This window comes from Leucopleurus acutus (genome assembly GCF_964270905.1).
Source record: "Leucopleurus acutus genome assembly, chromosome: 8".
In the NCBI taxonomy this organism is placed as follows: domain Eukaryota; kingdom Metazoa; phylum Chordata; class Mammalia; order Artiodactyla; family Delphinidae; genus Leucopleurus; species Leucopleurus acutus.
Genome location: NC_139151.1, coordinates 74,565,898 through 74,587,764, shown reverse-complemented (window position 1 = coordinate 74,587,764; position 21,867 = coordinate 74,565,898). Strand labels below are relative to the sequence as shown.

The 21,867-nt window shown below is 39.2% G+C and overlaps 1 protein-coding gene across 3 annotated transcripts in view; it reads right to left on the bottom strand.

The window, feature by feature from the left end:
- NELL1 (neural EGFL like 1) overlaps positions 1-21,867 on the bottom strand; it is a gene marked incomplete at both ends in the record, with an annotated part of 883,126 nt that overhangs the window by 273,288 nt on the left and 587,971 nt on the right. The gene's annotated exons all lie outside the window — the stretch shown is intronic.

Sequence of the window (21,867 nt, the reverse complement as noted above, 5' to 3'; positions counted from 1 at the left end):
TAAGAGCTCTCACGCTACATCTACTGTACTCTTCTTCTGAGCCACCCATCCATCAGCCATTAATCTTCCCACATATAAATAGAAAATGTCCCCTCCCTTTCTTAACCACTTTAGTGGCTTCCCACTGCTTTAAGGATTTAGGCCAACTTTTTTTTTTTTTTTTTTTTTTTTTTTTTTTTGCGGTACTCGGGCCTCTCACTGCTGTGGCCTCTCCCTTTGCGGAGCACAGGCTCCGGATGCGCAGGCTCAGCGGCCATGGCTCACGGGCCCAGCCGCTCTGCGACATGTGAGATCTTCCCGGACCGGGGCACGAACCCGCGTCCCCTGCATCGGCAGGCGGACTCTCAACCACTGTGCCACCAGGGAAGCCCTAGGCCGACTTTTAAACTGACAAGGTTCCCATCCCCTTCTCTAGTTTCATCCATCATCACTTCCCCTGCTTTCTGTGCTCCAATCATGCTGAGCCTTCTTTCATTTCCTCAAACTTTGGCTTCAAGAGAGCAGGGACCTTTCTTTCCCTCTCTCTCTCTCTCTCTCTCTCTCTCTCTCTCTCTCTCTCTGCATCTCTGCCATGGATGCAAAGCATATGGGTTTGCTCATTTCATTTCAGCACCCTGTGAAGTGCCTGGAAAGTGCTGCTATTAATAGTAACAGCACCTTTACTGAAGCCTTTCTGTGCCTCAGGCATGGTCTTCGAGTGCTTTATTTATATGATCTCACCACAACTCTCTGGCATCAGTGCTATTACCACCCACATTTCACAGATGAGGATAAAGGTTGATAAAACCAAGGAAGCTGCTCAAGGTTGCAGAGCTGGTGACAGTGGGAACTGGGGAAAGAGGACTCTGGAGTGTGAGCTCTCCCCGGAGATGCTCCATCAACATTTGTTGAATGAGTAACTGAATAACCGTCTGTTTCCAGAGTGCCTAATGACTTGACTCTCAAATGTAAAAGACCCAATTCAGCGTATCAGCAAGGTTGAGAAGTATGTCACGTTCATAGTCTTTGGAGTTGCTTGGAAATTGCCAAAGTCAAAAAGTTAAAGCCATGAAAATAGGGCTTTTATTAGAGGAGATCTAAGGTCATCTTCCTCATAGAAGACAAGGTCACATTTACTCCGAGTTTTTCTATCTCTTTCACTTAAGTTGATGCCTCTTAGAAGGAGGAATCATGCCTCATTCACCTCCATGAATCCTGAATGACAGGTGACATTGAGCCTGTCCCATGGTCAGTGCTCAGAGACAGGTAGTCAGATTGTCAGGCTCCATTACCAGGGAAGATTTTACAAACCTGAATTTTAAAAAGGAAAAACCTAGCAGGGTCTTGAGAACGGACTGTCAGATAACCCTACTGGAAAAAAATCACATGGGTGCAGATGCATGAATGGTTTCAAGCTCGCTCATCATAGAGAAGGGGAGGCTGTGGAGGGAGGCCCCAAATACAGACGGCTTCTTATACGGAGGAAGGACATCCTGTGATCTCCATCTCCCCTCAGAGGTGAGAAAGAGGAGATGGCTTAATTAATTGCTGGGTTTTAAAAAACTGCAGTGCCAGACCTCATGTTCTGATAAACTATAAGATGTTTCCCTTATCCATCCCTGGCTTTTATAGGTACCCGTAACTGCACTGCACATGAAAGGGTATAGAGTTGAGACAATTCTGTGTACTGGGTGAAAAGCACGGGCTTGTACCTTGCTCAGACATAATCTGCATTCTTACCTTTGCCACTCCAAGAAGAATCTACTATAATCTAAGCTTCTGTGTCATAATCTATAAAAAATGGAATTCTCATAGAAATGAGAAGGAAATGTGACACTTAAAGTAGGAGCCCAGTGTCTGGCATATAATTAGGGCTTGATTAATGCCAGCTGCTATTATTTTCATCAGTATTATCATTTAATTATTTTTCTGGGGGAGTAAGTATATTTGAGGGGACATGTGTTAACATCAAGCTGCACAAAATGGTCCTTCCAAAAAGAAAGAGAAAAAAGCTACCATATAAAAGAAAACATCCTTTCTAAAAGAGCCATCTCACATTGGAATAGTGCACTGCTAGGTAGAAGCTAAGAATATGGACTCTCCAATCAGACTGCCTGGTTCAATCTAAGCTCTAACCCTTACTAGCTGTGTGGACAGAACAAGCTACTTAATCTTCCTGCGTCTTAGTTCATCCATCTATAAAACAGGGTAATAATGGTACTCACTCTTGGTTGTGAGAATTAAACAAGACAATATGTAAAGCACCTACCACAAAGTAGGTGCTCAGTAAATGCTGTTATTTCTCTAGGGATAAGAAGAGGTTATTCAACCTCTTTTTATGCAAAATTTTGGGATTATCCAATCATGCAGGACATGCTCAGAATGCTTTGGGGACAGTTCCAGTTCTTGCACTGAAAAGTAATCTAGGTACTTATATCCACGATCTATTTTAGAGATTTTAAAAACAGAATCCTGGCTACACAGGGACATATTATTTATATTTGTATAGAAAAAGACAAAGAATATATATCTGATTTTATGCTAACATACCACACAAAGCAGTTGCTAAAATGCATATGCCCTCAAAGCCCCAAATAGACATACACAAATATAGAGAAAAACATGGGGAAAAGAATGTACATCTTTTCCCAGGCATGGAAAATACATACTTTTGTAAAAAGGTAATTAAAACCTGCCTATCAATACAGGCTAACAGGGGACTTCCCTGGTGGTCCAGTGGTTAAGACTCCACGCTTCCAGTGCAGGGGTTACGGGATCCATCCCTGGTCAGGGAACTAAGATACCACATGCTGTGCAGTGAGACCAAAAAAAAAAAAATAAATAAATACGGGCTAACAAAATAGACTTCTTAAAGAAATATATTTCCCATGGATTTGTGCTGCCTCTGTGCTCCAATGTAATTTTATAACATTTAGTTTACAAAAATTGACTAAGGAGATATTTAGTATATTGCTCTGCAATGCAACATTTAATTTTAGAGCATGGATAATGCATTTTTTTTACAAAGGTATCAGTTTCTTGATAGCATCAATAAGCTGCTTCAGTCATTAAACACTATGTGAGAAACAAGTACAGCTACAGATTTCCTTACTGAAACACACAGATTGGTTTTCAGCTCATAAAGCCACTACACGGGTTGCTTGCTTGGTGTCTGCAGTCCATGCACTGAAGTTGGAAAGGAAAGCTCAGCCAACTTGAATGACAGACTGTACACACATTAAACCTTTGGATGGATTCGCAGCACCCATCAGATACAGATGAAAACAGCTAAGGGCTTCCCTGGCGGCGCAGTGGTTGAGAGTCCGCCTGCCGATGCAGGGGACACAGGTTCGTGCCCCGGTCCGGGAAGATCCCACATGCCGCGGAGCGGCTGGGCCCGTGAGCCATGGCCGCTGAGCCTGCGCGTCCGGAGCCTGTGCTCCGCAACGGGAGAGGCCACAGCAGTGAGAGGCCCGCATACCGCAAAAAAAAAAAAAAAAAAAAAGAAAGAAAGAAAATGGCTAAGATGCACTCAGTGCTCTGCAGGATCTAGCCCTGTTACCTCATCAGCATCCTCCTCTTCCACTCCAAAATTCAAAGTCCTTCCTGCCTCTGAACGTGCACACAGGCTATAACATCATTGCCTACAGGCTGTAACATCATTGCCTGCTTGGCCGCCACCCCTCCAAACCACCACCCTATGTTAAATTCCTATAATATGTCATCAACCCTACCAGATTTAAAAAAAAAAAAAAAAAAAAAAGGAACATCAGCTAATTCCTATACCTTCTTCCTGGTTCAACCAACGATTACTTCCCCAGAAACCAGGGGTCTTTGTTGACCCAGAAACTAGGTCAGTTTACAGTCACACACTCTTGTGATAGCCTGTATTATTTTTACAGCATGTATCACAACTGTCATTAACTAATTCTTTGAATTGATCTATGTCTTCCCACAAGATTATAAGGACCCAAGAGGACAGGCACGACGTTTGTTTTTGCTTTTGCTTTGCTTTGGATCCACTGCTTATGCTAATGCCTGACACAGAGTAGCCACTCGGTGACTATTTGCTGAGTTAAGTTTCTGTTACTCTTGACACAACACTAAATGTCAAGGTGTTATTGTCATTATCAGCCTGTTTGGACACTAGTTCACAGTGAGAGTGAACACTAATGTTATTACAATAAGTGTAAAAGAAAGTGCACATACTTAAGGCCAGACAGATCTGGTTTCAAGTATGAGCTCTGTTACTTACTAGTTTTATATAACTTAACTTGAACAAGTAAATAGTTCCTCTCAACCTCACTTCTTTCATGTATTAAATGAGATCTAATACTAGTTTTCTCACACAGTTTTTGTAAAGTTTAAAAAATGAATATAATGCACTTATCACAGCCCCTTACACATTACAAACATTAAGTAGAAATGCCTTTATTAAGATGAAGAAATTGTAGCTCCTATCCTTATCTAATATAAAGCTACATCATTAAGATCATAAACATTGGAATAATGACTAGAATGAAGAAGAGCTGGTTCTTTATCATGAATGATTAAAAATAACTTACATTTTCTAAAAGTTCCCAGTTTACTCATCAATTAGGAAAGGCTAAAGAGGAACTCTTCTTGACAAAATATTTGTTTCTAAATCAGTTCTTATCTTGTCACTGAGAAAGTGGGAGTAATGAAGAGCAGGAAGGTGAAACATTTTAAAAATCATTGTATGAAATGAAAAAAAAAGTGTTACATTCAGAAAATATATATTTAAACTATTCTTTAGGCTTTAAGCGACAGTATAGGGTGAGGAAGAGAGCTTTGGCGTTTGAGCTGTAATCAAAGAGAAGTTATACCAATTGCTTGCTGTGTGACCTTGAGAATGTTACCTTACGTTTCTGAATTAATAAAATAAGGATAATTATGATAAATTACACTTGCTCCAAAGAGTAGATGTAAAACTGAAATAAAAGTATACCTATGTTACGTGTTTAACATAGTGTGTGGCGCATAGTAAATTTTCTGAAAAATGGGGGCTCCTTGGGCTTGTCTGAAGGTTAACTCTACCTAGGAACTTTGCTTTCTTCAAGGCATGTTAGAGCCTCATTGCTCCACAATACTCTTCCTTTTGATGAAATTCCTATAACGTGGTATCAACCCCATGGGATGATCAAAAGAAACATGTTTGACATACAGCACCTAAGCAGTTCAAAGAGGAAATTAAACCATTCACTGCATAATTAGAAATAATGTCAGTGGCTTATGATTTTATCAAAAGGTAATGTCATAAGAAAATGGTTTCCCACTGCTAAATAAAACTTGAAAGTAAAGTTGAAGAAGTGGTAGTATGTTGGGGAGGACGGAGAGAAAAGGAAAACAGAATTTTACAGAAATGAAATAAAAAATAATCTCTTGATGCTCTCTTCTTCCTAGAAGACAATAATCTTGGAAATGAAATCACATGCTCTACGGTAAGAGAATAAGACAATCATCAATTATTCCTTACAGAGATATTTGAGGCTGCTCCATCACATTTCCATTCATATATACACTTTAGGCATTTTTCTTCAAAATCTGACAAAGAAACGCAGGGTCTTACAGGTCACATTTCCCCTGGATGCCCTCCTAGAAGCCCTCACAGAGGGAGAGTCTAGGGAGGCTGAATCTGCCCTCATTCTCAGCAGTTTTCTTCCTCGGTGTCTTAGCTCAGCACCTCAATTTTCAAGTCAGGTTGGCTTCCTTTTACACAATGTTGATGCTACATCCACCAATATTGTTATCTTTGATAACTCCACACCGTGATACATCATAGCCTCCTTTACATGCAGATTCTCCTTTCAGCTTTACAACAACCTCAGGAGGTATTTACTGTTTTATCCCCATTTTATAGATGAAGACACTGAGACTCTGAGCAGTTGAATAACTTTCTCAAAGTCCCTCGGTGGTAAGTGACAAGGCCAAGGTTCCAACCTAGAGCTGTCTGATTCTACACAGCCCGTGGTCTTTCCTACATGTGTTTAGTAATGCTAAGCACTTGGTTTCACACAAGCTTTTTGTTTAGTTTGGTTGCTACCTGTGACCAATAGCTCGGAATCCTTCTGAGTCGAAATAAGAATAGCGAACCATACTCACTATCTTTAAGAAATTAATTCTGAATGCTAGTTTTACTTGCTTCTGTCACTGACCAATTAAAAATTGATCTTGGGTTCAACTTGACCATTTGATCTGCAGGCTGCTGAACTGTGGTTCAATCTGCTAGTTTAAAGCAGTGGTTCAGATGAAGCTCTCTTCTGAAAAGACACAAAAAGCTTTTGGCTTTTAGCTTAGAATTAAAGCTAGGGAAATGCGTCACCATATTTTATCATGGTAGATCACAGAATGAATGCTTCTGTCCTGGGCTAGCTTTTGAGGGATGTGGTTAGATTTCTGCTCCACTGCTGTAGATAGATGTTCAGAACAGACTGCCTAGAAAGGAATCATGTCTGCCTGAGTCCAAAACAATTACATATTCACCATGAGCCATTGTTCTTTTCGTGTGTGTGTGTGTGTGTGTGTGTGTGTGTGTGTGTGTGTGTGTATCTGTAAATATGTATGTGTGCTTGGGAATGGGTACAAAATAATTTTGTAAAAGGAAAAAGGAACTGTTCTTTTAATTATTTTTTCCTGTTATCTGAATTTGCTTTTATCTCATTAAAAAACACACACACACATGCATGTATGTATTAGGGGCTAGCTGCAAACGGATTAAATGGACTATTTCCATCCATAACAGATCAGGTATAAATCTATTAAAGCTTCACGGATACTAACATCTTTTAAATTTTAATTAGCCAAAGAGCTGTCAGTGTTCACAGCCATGACACCTTTCGTGAGAAAATTGTATCCCCTGATGCAGAGTCACCAAGGACCATTCAAGCAGAGCAATAATGCAGCAGTAATGCAGTCAGAGTGTTCATTTTTAGAGCAAATATCCAAAGAAACACATAAATAAATTGCATAACTGAAAAGGAAATAATGAGAAGAGACACACTGTCAACATCCTAATTCTTCATAGAACAAACCTATAGTTAAAGAATCTAATTTCCACTCACGGCATCAAATAAGATTAAAAAAACTCAGACCCCTTTTGTGCCTGATGACTTTGGCTTCTATTGTCCCTAAATGTTATTACATCTCAGAGTCACAATGGTAAAGTTGAAAGATACCACGGCTAATTAAAAAAAAAAAAAACTTCCACAGAATCAGATGGGAAAAAATATATTCCCCTTTCACCTGAAGTATAAATAACCTTGCATTCATAATTTCATACACTTTCCTATAATCTCCTTATCTCTGATTCTGGCATAAATCCAGTTGCAGAGTACAACCTATGATAAATGAGAGAATGAGCTTTCTCATTTATTAAGTGAAGTCAATGAGAGTTTCATCTGGCAAAGCATCACTGAAAGGAGAGAATCGAGGATGTTAATTTCAAGGAGAAGATTGCTTTCAGAACCTCCAACTCAAAAGAAGATAAAAAGGTTGACATACTGCAACTCGTGCAGAGGCTCTTAGTGCACACACAGAAGTTTCCTGAACTTCCCGTCATCACCATTATTATACTTCGGAAAGAATCAGAAAGGAGATGCGTGTGAACTCATGAGCAAGTCGAACTAGTTGATGCAGTTTATGTCCAGATTTTCAGCTCTACTTCCTAACATGATTTATTGGGTGCACCTTTATTCCACCAGATGTATCACTAAATTGATCCACTTGTATGGATGAAATGACCCATCACATCAGGAGATTGACCAGCTGCTCCAATGAGTTGATTAATTGTTTCAGTTATATTGACAATTTGGCTTGACCCAAAGACTCAGCCTTTGAAGATGCAGAATTCTGAGTGTCATATCCAAATTAAAAAAACTAGGCTCCAATAGATAAAAGGTGCAAGGACATGGGCAGACATTTCAGAGAAAAGGAAACAACTGGCTAATCAACATAATTTCAGCCTCATTAGTAATTAAAAAAAAAAACATTAACAAGTACCAGTTTTCACTAGCCAAATTAGCAGACAGAATTGATGCAAAATAATTCATATCCTTTGACCCACTAATTCCACTGTGAGTATGGTCTCGTTGGAAAACAATCAATATGGAAAAATGTGCACTAAGATATTCACTGCAGAGTTAGTTACGATTATGAGAATTTGGAAACTGAAATGTCCAAAAGTGTGTGAAAGGTTAAGATGATTGTAAATGCTCAAAATAGAAAAACATGCAGCTATTTTCTTAAAATGATGCTTATGAAATGTTTATAAGGAATGTAATATATACATAAAATCTATATTGCCTTAGACTATGCAGTGGATACAGTTTGATAGCCTCTGTTCACCACGTGGCTTTGTAGCATGACACATTTGCTCTGCTATTTATCATATTCTCTTCATATCTCTTGGAAACGTCCTTTTGATAAACACATTGCTGCATTTTACTTGCTAGAATGGCAATAATGATTAATTTGAATGCATTTATGCTTGTCACCCAACAGGCATCAAACGATTCTCTAAGTACCCCTAGAATCTACGTGCTTCTCAAGTCTTTTGCAGTGTAACAATCCTTTAAATAGCAGATTTTTACTGCTAAATTTCGAATTCAATAACCATAAATAAAGAATAACACATCTTCACCTGCACATTTTTCACACTGAGCTCCGAGTAGAACATCATTTCTTATTTCCTTGATGCCTCCTGTCATTCCCAAGGAAAGACTGACCACACATTCAGAGAAGAAAGTTAAATGTTACTTCAAAATACAATTAAGCCTCAAGGTTTGTCTCTTAGAACAAATGATGCCACCCTGGAAATTTTGGTGGCTCAGTAAATCTTGGTGATCAAAGTGGCTTTCTATTACCTAACAAATCAAATTTGCACTCTCTTGTGTGGCACTGAAGACCTCTCCACTGTGCCTCTTCTGCATGGGTCCATCTTCTTCCCATATTACTTCCTCACATAAATGAAATGTCTTAAAAGACCAAGATATCCAATGTTTTATTGTCCTTTCTTACACCATATCCTTCGTCCTGGAATGCCTCTTCCTATCTTCCACCACCACATTCCTTAACAGGAATGACTATAAATTTATTGGGGGCCTCGTATGTGCTGGGAACTTTCGGAAGCACTTGGGATACACCTTGAAGCAAAGCAGACAAAGGTCCCTGCCCTCACTGGAGTCTGCATCCCTGAATAGGAGAGACAGAAGATAAACAATGGAGAATAATTAAGCGGAGGATACAGAATATAGAATATTAGAAGGTGAAAATGCTAAGTAAAAAAAAAACAAAAAAACACAGTAGGATAAGGGAGATTAGGAGCACAGAAGATACAATGTAAGCCGTGAAGAAAATGTAGGCTCTAAATTAGCATAAAAATATGGGCTGCAGATGTCTGTGCTTTAGAGAAGAGAGTTAAATTTTATTTTTCAAGCAAAAGTTGATTTATCTGAGATCACATGGTTAGTTAGTTCAGCCCAAAGGACTAGAATTCAAGTCTCCTGAAGGCCATTCCAATGTTCTTTCCCATTACAAGCTCTTGCTACATCTGTGTTACATATGGGGTAAAAAGAATGGGCTTGGGAATCAAAAGGTCCAAGGTTCAAGGCCTGTCTCTTTGACAAGTTACTTAACTCTTTTCCCTAAAACTTTTCTACCTAGAAAATGAAGACAATTACAGTACCTACATCACAGACATGCACAAAGGCAAGAGGAAATGATACACAGAAGACATTTTGACAGTGCCTGAAATATTGTAAGCACATGTTAAATGCTATTGTAACTTTTTGTTTGTTTTTAAATCTCATTAGAATACCAAACACCTATACCATAACAATGAACAGCAGATGCCAGCTTAGATATTAACATTAAATGAGCATCTACTGTATGTAAAAGTTTATACTGCTTAGGGATCTGTCATACACGTGATGAGTAAATTAGAAGCTTTCATGCCAGTGGCTTTTTTATGTGTTTTTTATAGGAAGCTGACTGCTAGAAGGTTTCAGAGATCAAACAAAGCTGAAGGTCATGGTAGCAGATGCAGTTCTCCTTCTTAAAACAGTGGACTTGGATATTAGTTCATCTTTGACAAAAACTGACTTTTCACAATGCCCTCTAATTTTCTGGAAGAATAAATGCTTCAATTTCTTCCACGATATAAAAAAATCATACCAACCTGGAAAAAGGTATATTTTTATAAGAAGAACATCTTTCTAAAATGTATCCAGGCCTCCAATAAGAGCAATTTGAAATATATCTTAAGGTGTATTTCTAGCCACAAACACACATCTGTATTTTTTAGGTACTCATCTGATAGCATCATACATGTTTTCTTCTAGACTCTAATCACCTTGAGGAAAGAACCAGCTTTTCTTTACTCACAATTCCCAGCACACTGTTCCTAGCTTCACTCATAGTAGGAACAATAACCATTATGGAACAATAAATGTCTGGTTAACACATGGATCAATACATATCTGGTGCCTTGGCTTATCCTTAGTTGCTGAGAAGAGTCCTGATATATCACAAAAGAGGAAACAGTTTCCATATATTTCTGTATAAAGGCAGAAGCTAGAATAACAATGTCATTGTTATTGGTGGATCCTAATGAGCCCATCTCTCATGTAGAATCTCCTTTCTATTCTATTCTATTCTTTCTATTCTATCTATTCTATTCTATTCTATTCTATTCTATTCTATTCTATTCTATTCTATTCTATTCTATTCTATTCTACTGTATGTTTTGGCTGTGTCATACCATACGGCATGTGGGATCTTAGTTCCCCGACCAGGGATCGAACCCATGTCCCCTGCATTGGAAGCATGGAGTCTTAACCACTGGACCGCCAGGGAAGTCCCTCTCTTTTCACTTTAATTTTGGGCTTGGTGGTATGACTTGCTCTGAGGTAATAACCTCAACGAGTATCACAGAAGCAGAGCTTGATAAGCACTTACACACTGGGGCTGGCTTGTCTTTCCACATTGCTCCCTTTTGGAGCGCATCCATCATGCAGTAAGAAAGCCTGTCTAGCCTAACGATGGCTGAGATGTCACATGGAGGAGAACAGATGCCTCAGCCAACTAGCATCAACTGCCAGCCCATGAGGATGAGATCATCTTGGACGTTCCATGCCCTGGATGAGCCACCATCTGATTGTAGCCTCATGCATAATCCCAGCTAACAACACACTGAGCAGAAGAACCGCTCACTGAGCCCAGCCAACCCCAAGATCACAAGAAAGAATAAACCACTGTTGTTTTAAGCCACAGCACTCCAGGTTGTTTGATGTGCAGTAACAGATAACTGAAACATAAAGGCAAAGATCACATACTTAAGAGTCAGACAAGCGTGGGTCCTAGACTCCCTCTGCCACCTACCAGTTTTGAGACCTCTTGGCTCATTGCAGAACCTATTACAATTTAGATTCTTCATCTGTAGAGTGGATAAAGACACCAACCTCACAGAATTTCTGTGAACATGAAATGAAATAATGCCACACCTAGCAAGCACCCCCAGGATAGTTAGCTGTCATTGTGAGCAATGCTGAGGTAATAGAAATAATGTGGACTTAATTTCTTTTGAAAAAAAATTTTCTTTTGGGCTTCTCTGGTGGCGCAGTGGTTGGGAGTCCGCCTGCCGATGCAGGGCACGCGGGTTTGTGCCCTGGTCCAGGAAGACCCCACATGCTGCAGAACGGCTGCACCGGTGAGCCATGGCCGCTGAGCCTGTGCGTCCGGAGCCTGTGCTCCACAACGGGAGGGGACACAACAGTGAGAGGCCCGCGTACCGCACACACACACAAAAAAATTTTCTTTTAATTTTTATTGGAGTATAGTTGATTTATAATGTTATGTTAGTTTCAGGTATACAGCAAAGTGAATCAGCTATACGTACACATATATCCACTCTTTTTTAGATTAGTTTTCCATATCCATATAGGCCATTACAGAGTATACTATGGACTTAATTTCTTGGTAGTGTTATTGATGCAAATCTCATTTGGTAGTTCAACCTGAGCTATATATTTTTATCACTTTTCTTCACTGTCTCCTTAGCCTCTGTCAGATCCAGACCTTAAGAAAAGTGTTAGGAAAGTAAATGGAAAAGACTGTATTTCAGACATGCCTCCTAACCACTTTTCCCGACCACCTGGCCTCCACTCTCATTCCCCCACCTCAATCTCTCATCCACCCAGCAGCCAAAGTGACCTGTCCAAATTCTTAAACCACTTCCCATCGCTCTCCAACTTTAAACCTACCTATGGTCTGGCACTGGTACCTGAATGAATCCCAAAGCCCTTCACCTGAGCCAGAATCCTAGCTGACCATCACCACATCCCTCTCTCACTGCAGAAGGGAAAGAGGAGGGCCAGGCAATGTCCTCTCCAGCGAAACCAGTCGTCTTGCTTCTTCAAATGCCCGGAGCTCTGCCTGACTCAGTGCTTTCCCTTCCCTGTTCCTGCTACTTGCACGAGATGCTCACGTCTCTCAGGCATCATGCAGAGATAAGCTCAGATGCCACCTCAGAAAAGCCTTCCCTGATTAGCTCAAGCAACCCACATCCTCAGTCCTTCAACCACCAGTTGCTCTCAGTTACAGTACCTTGTTTTGTTTTGTTTTGTTTTCTTTCTTCCTCCCTTAGAACTTGACATAATTTTCATTATTTGTGTTTTCAGGCTCACTGCCTAATTTCCCTTCTGGCAAATGAAAGTCCTATGATATCAGGGTCATATTACATGACATGGAAATTATGTGAAGCTTAAATTGCAGTGTCCATAAGTAAAGTCTTATTAGAACCCAGTCACATTTATTGTCTGTGGCTCCCGTTGCTTTAAAATGACAGCATTGAATACTTGTAACAGAGACCACGTGGCCCACAAAACCTACAATATTTACTATCACACACACACACACACACACAGAGCTGACCCTGGCGTAGAGCAGTGTATGACTTATTACAGGTGACCAAGCTGTATAAATCCGAGGGACCTTTTAAAAGGAAAAAAATACCCAACAGTGAAATCTTCCAGGACCCAGGCACAGGCAACATCTGACCAGGAATACTTTTCCCCACGAAAAGCCAGTTAAGTACAAGTTTCTGCCTAGGCCCTCAGAAGGCCCTCAGAAGTCTTCCAGGTTCTTTATTCTTCTCTGAACGCATTGTGTTTCCATGAGGGGCAGAATTCCAAGTCTGCGTTCTCATCAAGGGTTCTAACTGATCTACACACAGAGAAAAGCTAAATGAACAACACTGAAGATGTCTGGAAAACTTAAACACAGATTTCTTAATAAACCCGAAAATAGCTTAATAAAGCTGAAAATAGGCTCCTGGAATCCCAAGGCATGTTTATTTCTGTTTAAATAGATGACTTCCCATAGACGGCTATCAGCTCAGCAGGGATCCTGAGAGAAGTACTTTCCTCCTCCTGTGCATTTTAAGCTCTTTTCCAATGAAATTCAGCTGGATTCTACAAAAAGCATCTGTCAATCTGGAGGAAAACAATAACCATGGCCAAGTCATGCTAATACCCTCAGCTGCCCATTTCTGGAGTGCTCTAAACAGACATGAAATAGGCTCACTGGAGAAGATCAAGAGTTTGACAATCTTTTTTGTAGAAAGGTGGCTTCTTGGAAAAAGAAGATGAAAATATCAGGTGGAAGAGTGATAAGGTTATTCTCACTGGAAATGCTGTTGTGGTGGTTTGTTTATTTACCTGAACCAGAGGAGTGTGGTGAATGTTCGAGCCATGGGCATGCCTTTTGCTACCATGACAGAGAAGAGGGATGTGCAACTACGACAGACCCCAGGCAGAGCCTAGCCTATGGGCAGCTTCTCAGGGCCAACAGGGGAGTAGAGGATGCCACTGCCATTAGAATGAAACGTGACTGAGGAGGGCAACAGATACAATGTCAAACGAAATGCAAGGCCATTTGCAGAAGGAGTGAGAAATCTAAATGGTATCGGAGCAGGGAGTTCACTCTGGAGCTGATCACCAAGGAAGAAAAGATGACATGTTTCTAGAGATCTAGTTCACTATCAAGGAGGCATTTGAGAGAGATGAAGGAAACAAGAAGGGTGCTGGAAAGAACAAAATGATGAACCGTGCTCACAGAGATACTGATAGAAAAACATGAAAAAAACCAGAGAGGCTTTGAAGAGCAGCATTGGGCTTTGAAGGAGCTTAAGAAAAATAATAAATCTTCCTAATCACAAGAATTAGAGTCAACCACGATGAGGCGTCTAATCAGGTTCACTAATCAATGTAAAGAGTTCATTCCAAAAAAATCACAGAAAAATCAGATGCTCCCCTTTAACCTTGAAAATCTTACCTTTTAGATAAACATCATTAGGGCAAGGTTTTGTAGGTAAAATGAGTTCAACAGTAATTACATGCAAAATAAGAAAGGATGGGAGTTAAGAGTAAACGCTGTATCGGGTAATGGGCAGACAAGTGGCTTGTGATGGTATTAAGAGCCCTCCCGGTCAGGGTCCTCCCCTCTGTCTCCTACTTCTCCTTTCTTTTTCTTTCTCTCTCTCTCTCTCTCCCTCTCTCCCCCACAGAGGCGCAACTTACTCTGGGAAGATTTCTGATTTCTCCTCTTCTGTGCTCTCATGGCGCCTTGCTTATATCTCTATTACAATGCTTATCACACTCCATTTCGCACCTCAGAGATACTGCAGGTGCGGTTCCAGACCACCACAATAAAGCAAAAATTGCAATAAAGCGAGTCACACAAATGTTCTGGTTTCTCAGTGCACATAAAATTTATGTTTACACCATACTGTAGTTTATGAAGTATACCATAGCATTATGTCTAAAAACACAAGGTACATACCTTGATGAAACACAATTTACTGCTAAAAAATGCTGACCACCAGCTGATCCGTCAGCAAGTTGTAATCTTTTTGCAATCATAACATCAAAGATCACTGATCACAGATCACCATAACAAATATACTAATAAAAACGTTTGAAATATGGCAAGAATTTTACCAAAGTGATACAGAGACACGAAGTGAACAAATGCTGTTGGAGAAATGGTGTCAACAGACTTGCTTGATGTTGTCAAAAACACAATAAAGTGCAGAACAATAAAACAAGGTATGACTGTAATTCCTGGATGATTGTTGATTCCCTCAGCCCCGAGGGATCCTGGAGAGAAAGGACATTGATAGGCAAGCTGCACCCTCAGTGGTTTGCACAGCACCCAGCTCAAAGCACGTGTTCAGTGGAGGTCAAACAACACTGAGGAACAAGTGAATAACTAAAAGTACAGATGGATGAAGTTACTGTGCAACAAGTACCTTGCTGCTGGCAAGAGTAAAATTGGCATCCAAATAACCTAATTCCATCACAACATGAACACCTTGTAAAGGATCAATCCCAGAGACTTTTCTTACCGTGGAGTAAACACGTTATTTATAAACCAGGCTTTCCAACATCTTTTTCTGGTATTTGGCATATAGTTGATTTGTGACACCGTGCTTTTTCACAGAAATTACATCTTTTATCAATCTGAAAAATCAAACCTAGATGAAGTACCCTAGGTATGGCTCCAGCCACAGCCTTAAATAGTTAAATATTATTTCATTTGCAATTCCTTTGCATTTCTTTCCACAATACTACTAATATTTCCAGAAATCTCGACTTCTTCCTCTGCTATTATAGATTTCTGCACAATAACTTCAAAATCTATTTTCTTTCATTTTTCTCATTTCCCATGTTCCATTGAGGAGATAATGTAAATGCCTAAATAGGAAGCAACTCCAAATATAAGGAAAATGATTCCTTTTTTATCAGTGATAAGATCTAAAAAAGAAAACAGGAAGAAAAAATATTCTGGGCAAAGTTGAATAACTCTGAGGGACATATTAATGAGATAACTATCTATGCATACGATTTGATTTATGGATTCAGTTATTACACATAGTTGTTTTGAACGCATTATTTAATAGGTGATATTAAATAATAGATCAATTTAGAATTATTACTTTTTCCTTTACCACGACACTGAAATAATTTCATTTAATCTCTTCCCATGAATCTTGACCTCAAGGTCGTCCCCAACCCAGAGTCATTTTTCAAGTTCTCTAAAGTTTTCCAAACCTATCATCATCCCATCTGTCTAAGTAGTTTGAGATAAAGCACTTTTTGAATCTGTATTTGATGCTTTCATTGGAAATCTCAAGCAAAGTCACAAGAATCCAATTGTATAATATTAGGATTCATTTCCCCATTTGTCTAGTAGGTAAATATATGTGATCTCCACAGTGTGACCAAAACCTGAAATTTGTCATTAAGTGATTTTTAAAAGGCACATATATAATGACCCTCAATACTTGCAATTATGACAATATGCTCCCAGGAATAATGACTCATTTTTTGTTGAGGGACTTTTTTTTTGCCTCCTTTAAAAATTTATTCTACAGATAATTTCTATAAAAGCCCCAAACTGGCATAGCTAATGTCCTGTTTTTCCCTACTCCAAATACTCTGCCACTCAAAATCAAAGAACTGACAGAACACCTGTTAATATAAGAACATTATAAGGATTTGAATTTAAGGGAATTCTTTTTTTCTGAGGGATAAAAAAGGGGGAAATAACTTGTATTTGAACATACACAATATTTTCTTTCTCCCTTGTGGCAACAACCATTCATTTACATCTATTTGGCATGAACTAAATTTGGCATTAGCTCTAGCAAACCAGATGCTTAAGCAGATGAAAGCCCAGACTAGTGTCTTTCTCAGTAGACACTGTTTTTACTCAGGCTGTGTTGGTTTTTAAGCATTTGCAAAATTGGTAACAAGATATTCCAATTTTTAAATTGCTTTGTGAAGTTGAGTCATTTTTGTTTTCCATTTTCAATGTGTCTCTTTTCTCTTTTCCTTGCATTTCTTAGAGCAATCACAAATGCAATATATGTAGCTTCCCATGTCAGCAAATTCATTTCAATGTGAAGAAGACTTTACCGCATTGAGTCCCAAGGTTATGCAAGTTGTCAGACAAACTCCAAGAACCAAGTGTCTCCCTTCAAAAAATTTCTAGCTCTGTAACAGCTTCCCGCAGACATTTTACATATTCCCAGCTGAGCCCCCAGTAATACTGTCAGTTTCTTGCAACCTCTGTAATGAGCCAGAACTGGATAAATTTATTCACAATTCTCCTCTTTGCAAAATTCAGCATTGCTTTCCCACTTCCTATCATTATTTTATTCTCTTGTTTCAACAGCACATCATTTCTTTTCCACGTTTTGTCTTTTTTTATCTGCCATTACTACAAAGAAGCAGTTCGACTATTTGATTTACCATGTTCAACATGTGATGCCTGATTCCGGCACTATTCTCCTGATTAGATATTCCGCCTTTCTCATCCTGGGCTATCTAGACCACCTAAAATGTGGGGAAGCAGTTTAGTAATAGTGGTTAGACACTGGTGCCACTGGCTTGATTTTAATCCTGGCTCCACTATTTACAATCTGATTGACCTTGAGCAAGTCAGTTACCTTTTCTGTGCTTCGGTTTCTTTGTCAATATAATTGGCTCATATGAAGATTAAACGAGTTAATATATGTAAACCATCTAGGACAGTACCTAACACAATAGTGAGGGTTCAAAAAACGTTAGCAATAACTTTTCCTATAGATTATATTAGGAGATAGCTGTGGTATAATGAACAGAGATCTATTGGTGAAACCTAATCCACTTTCATATAAGAGTATGAGAAACTCACCACGTACAAACCCTCAGGACCATTTAAACACCTGGGTTCTAGAGCCACGGTGCCAGAACTGGAACTCAGGCTTCACCGCCTGTTAATTGTGTGACCTTAGACCAATTTTTTAACCTCTACGTGCCTCAGTTTTCTCATCTACAAAATTGGGAATACAATACTAATCATCTGAGAATTAAATAAAATTCTCATCTAATATGAGAATTAAATAAAATTCTTCATGCAAAGCATGAAGAATTATGTATGGCACATAAGAAACAAAAAATCTATTAGCTAAAATCATCATTATCTTCAATCCAATTTGGTATGTATTTAATTAGTACCTACTACATACAATGCACTATATTGAGTAATACAAGATCCAGAACATGGGCTAAAATATCCCTATCCTCAAGGAGCATATAATATATTAAGGCTCAAGTCAAGTAGATAAAACATTAATACAAGACAAAATGTGAAATGAACGAGTTCAAAAGTCCAATAAAAGGGTTTTGTGTATTCAGAGAGGATAAGGGGAGTATATCTGGATGGGGGTAATCAGAAACCTTCTCGTAAAGGAAGTACTTTTGGAACCTTGAATAATGGGTAGACTTGTAACAGGCAGAGAGACTCAACTGGGAAATTCCTTAATGAGAGGAATTACATTACATAGAAGGAAAAGATAAGGTTGTACTTAGGTAAATGAAGGTATCTTTATTGCCTGGAACATTATCTAGGAAAATTGGAACCTCCAAGAGTGGAAAGACAGTGTGAGCTAACATTATGGAGGGTTTCGAATACATTACAAACTGAGGGAACAGAGTAATGGCAATCTAAACACTGCTTTAAGGAGATCCGTCTGATGCCAATGTTGAAAATGAACTAGAATGAAGGAAAAGAAGGAAAAGGTGAAGAACCCAGTTCTCCTTTTGTGTTCCTTAATTGTGATTTAAGTGGCATACAGTAAAACAAAATATAAGAAAATGAAAGTAATAGAGAAAAATACATTAAAATCAAGTAATAGAATGACAAGAGAAAATTTCAGAGAAGAAAAAATTGCTGAAGGCTTTTTCCTGTGCCTGCCAGTAGGCAGGGCAATGAGGGAAACTTTCAATTGATTAAATACCTCACATTATCTAGTACAAGAAGGGCACAAATTCATGGTGAAAAACACAGGTTTTCCTGGTTCTTAGAGGAATCTTCCCTGTTGAACTTTTAAACAGATTCATTGTTTTCCCCAAAATTCATAGATGTCCCCTAACAAGATTCTGAATACCAGAAAGCTGAAGTAAGAATGTTAAAACATCCTTCTAGAAAACCAAATCTATGAAGATGGTGGTGAGGAAAGATATTTACAGAGTGATACCGTTTAGCTGTCCAACTTTGTATTGATATTTATTGATAGCAGAATTTAGCTTTAAACAAAGCAGAATAAACTGACAAACCTAAGATAAAAATTATGTAACAATAATACAGAAATCTTCTCAAGAAACAGAGGCAGCCTGCCAACTACCCGTTTTATGGCCTTGAGGGCTTTAGTGCTCTCTAGAGAGAAGCAATCTCGTAAAGGTTCATACACTGGAGCCAAACAGGAGAATTTTGCAATAGATTAGTTCTTCCAATCCTCCACTCCTACCTGGGAATTCAGTCCATTCTTTTCTTCCTTCCTTTGACCTTCCTTCCTATCTTCCTTCCATTAATATTTAGAATGAGCATACGCTAAAGAGCTTGTCCCTGTCCTAGGTGCTGATGCTATAGTGATCCATGACTCAATTGCCCCTGTTGCCAAGGAACACATTGTATAGTAAGGTTGATGGGAAGGAAAGCATGTAATGACAACTGGAGAGAAAAACACTAAATAGGATACACAGAGGACTCTGGGGGAACTGGGAGTTCCTCCCTTCAATCTCAGCAGGGAATGGAAAGAGCTAGTCAAGGAAGGCTTCCCAAAGGTGGTGACAATTACATCTAGTCCTCTAGATGACAAGGAGATCATCTCCTGAAGGGGAGAAGAAGCAAGACCACATACAAAGGCCTGAACTAGAAAGAATACATGGCTCTTCGACAATGAGCTCTGCTCGCACTCTCTTGTGCCACTTCGTGTTGTTATTGGGATGGGGAGAGGGGGTAGAAATGGTGAACCTGGAGAAGGAAGCAGAGATCAGAATATGGAAGGTCTTTCATGCTGTGCTCAGTTGACTTTCTTTCAAGGCCAAAGGAAAGCTGTTCAATGAGAAGTGTTAGGTAAGGAAGTGACATGATCCTATTTCCCTTTTAGAAAGTTCAGGCTGAGTGCACTGTAGAGACAGATTTAAGTGGGCTAAACTATAGGCAGGACACAAGGTAGAGAAGGAACAGAGATTGGGAAGTCACCAAAGATGAGAAAGCCTAATGAGAAAGGAGGGGTAAGTGAGAAAGAAGAGAGATGGCTGGATTCAAGAAATAAAAAGGAGAGAGATTAGGGGACTTGGTGAATAAGCAGATATGGTTTGCTACCCTAGTTGAAAGTCAGTTACAAACCCATAATAGAATAATAGGTAAAGTAACTTATCCAGTAAATTCCAAAGACAGTAATGAATTAATAGCATTTCCCAGTTCTCCTCAGAACTAGCTTTTAGAATGGTATATAATGGATACTAATGAAAATAATAACTTATAAACTACACCAAGCACTAACCATTGGACAGGCACAGTGCTACCAGCTTTACGTGTATTTTCTTGCTCTATTTTCCCTACAACGCTGTGAGGTAGGTACAGTTATTATCTCATGTTACATATAAGAAAAGTTAGGCAGTGTCACCCATATCATTCATTTTTTGGTTGATTCAACAAACATATTACTTATTTTGTATGTACCAGTCATTATGTTAGGGGATACAGAGGACAAGGAAAAAGAATACACGGTATTTGCCCTAGAGATGCTCATAGCTAAGTGGGAATATCAAATACTGATAAATGGAAAATTCCACTGTGGTGTATTAGGTGCCATCACAGCAGTCTGGCCCAAAAACTATGGGAAGATTTTGGAAACAGTCATCTTTAACGAAGAGGGGAAACTTCAGCTCAAATGTACCTATCAGCAGAAATTCCCATTGGCAGATAAAAGCCAATAGTTGGGCTACTGTCTGCAGTTGGGCTTGGCTGTGCGGTGAGTAAACTTCCCTGGCCGTGAGAGAAAGGGGTACAGACTGGGGAGAGTGGGTTAAGGTAATACGGGTTCATGTAGCATTGGAGGTAGGGGGACTTCAAGCCAAAAATCCATCCCTTCTCCACTCATCAAACCATGCCTCTGGTTCCAGGTGTATATCTGCCCAGAGGAAAGGACCATACAGGTCAGTGGCAGCCATGGCCAATGACATGTTTAGTGTCCAATAAAAGGAATAATACCATCATTATTTTATAATTGACTTCTCCCTGCTTGCCTTGTTCTTCAAGAAAGACCTCTAGATAGGGTTGAAGGTAGTCATTTCCTCCTCAAATTAAATCCCCTCAAACTAGCGTTTGGTTTTCCAAACCCTGAGCCCTGACATTATACATAACGAGGATAGGTGAGATTAAGGCAATATAAGACAGAGTCTTTTGGAAACCATGAGGACTTTTTCAGGTCTCAGTCCAATGTCTTTAACTTATGGCCCAAGAACCATGGTAGGATCCAAGGGTTATAGCTGAGACACAGAGGTTTCCAAAATATTATTAAGGATTTACTATTTTTTTCAATCTCCCTTCTATCTGCAAGCTATTCCTGCCGATAAAACTACTCTAAATTTTTATAGTCATTGCTTTTATTTCCTACTTGAGTAATAAATATTTCCCAGCACTAATAAAATTATCATTTTTGTTTGTGTTTCTCCCACCTATGACCTTAGAATTACTGTAAATAAAATATATTATAATAAAATGACAGTAAACATTCAAACGAGCTCAGTGTTTTTCATTTTCTTATGTACACTCTCTCTTTGAAAGAGAAATTAAAAGAAAGTAAACCATGGAAGATTGTAAAGCAGTGAGCATGGAGTTTACAGTCCATGGTTCTATTTGTATAGCAAAGAGTCATGGGCCCAGTGCCTGTTAACTGGGTATATAATGTCTAGACTCTTGAGCTTAGAGGCTCAAGGAAGGAGTTCAAGAACCCCCTTTGCAGGAGTGCTGCAGTAC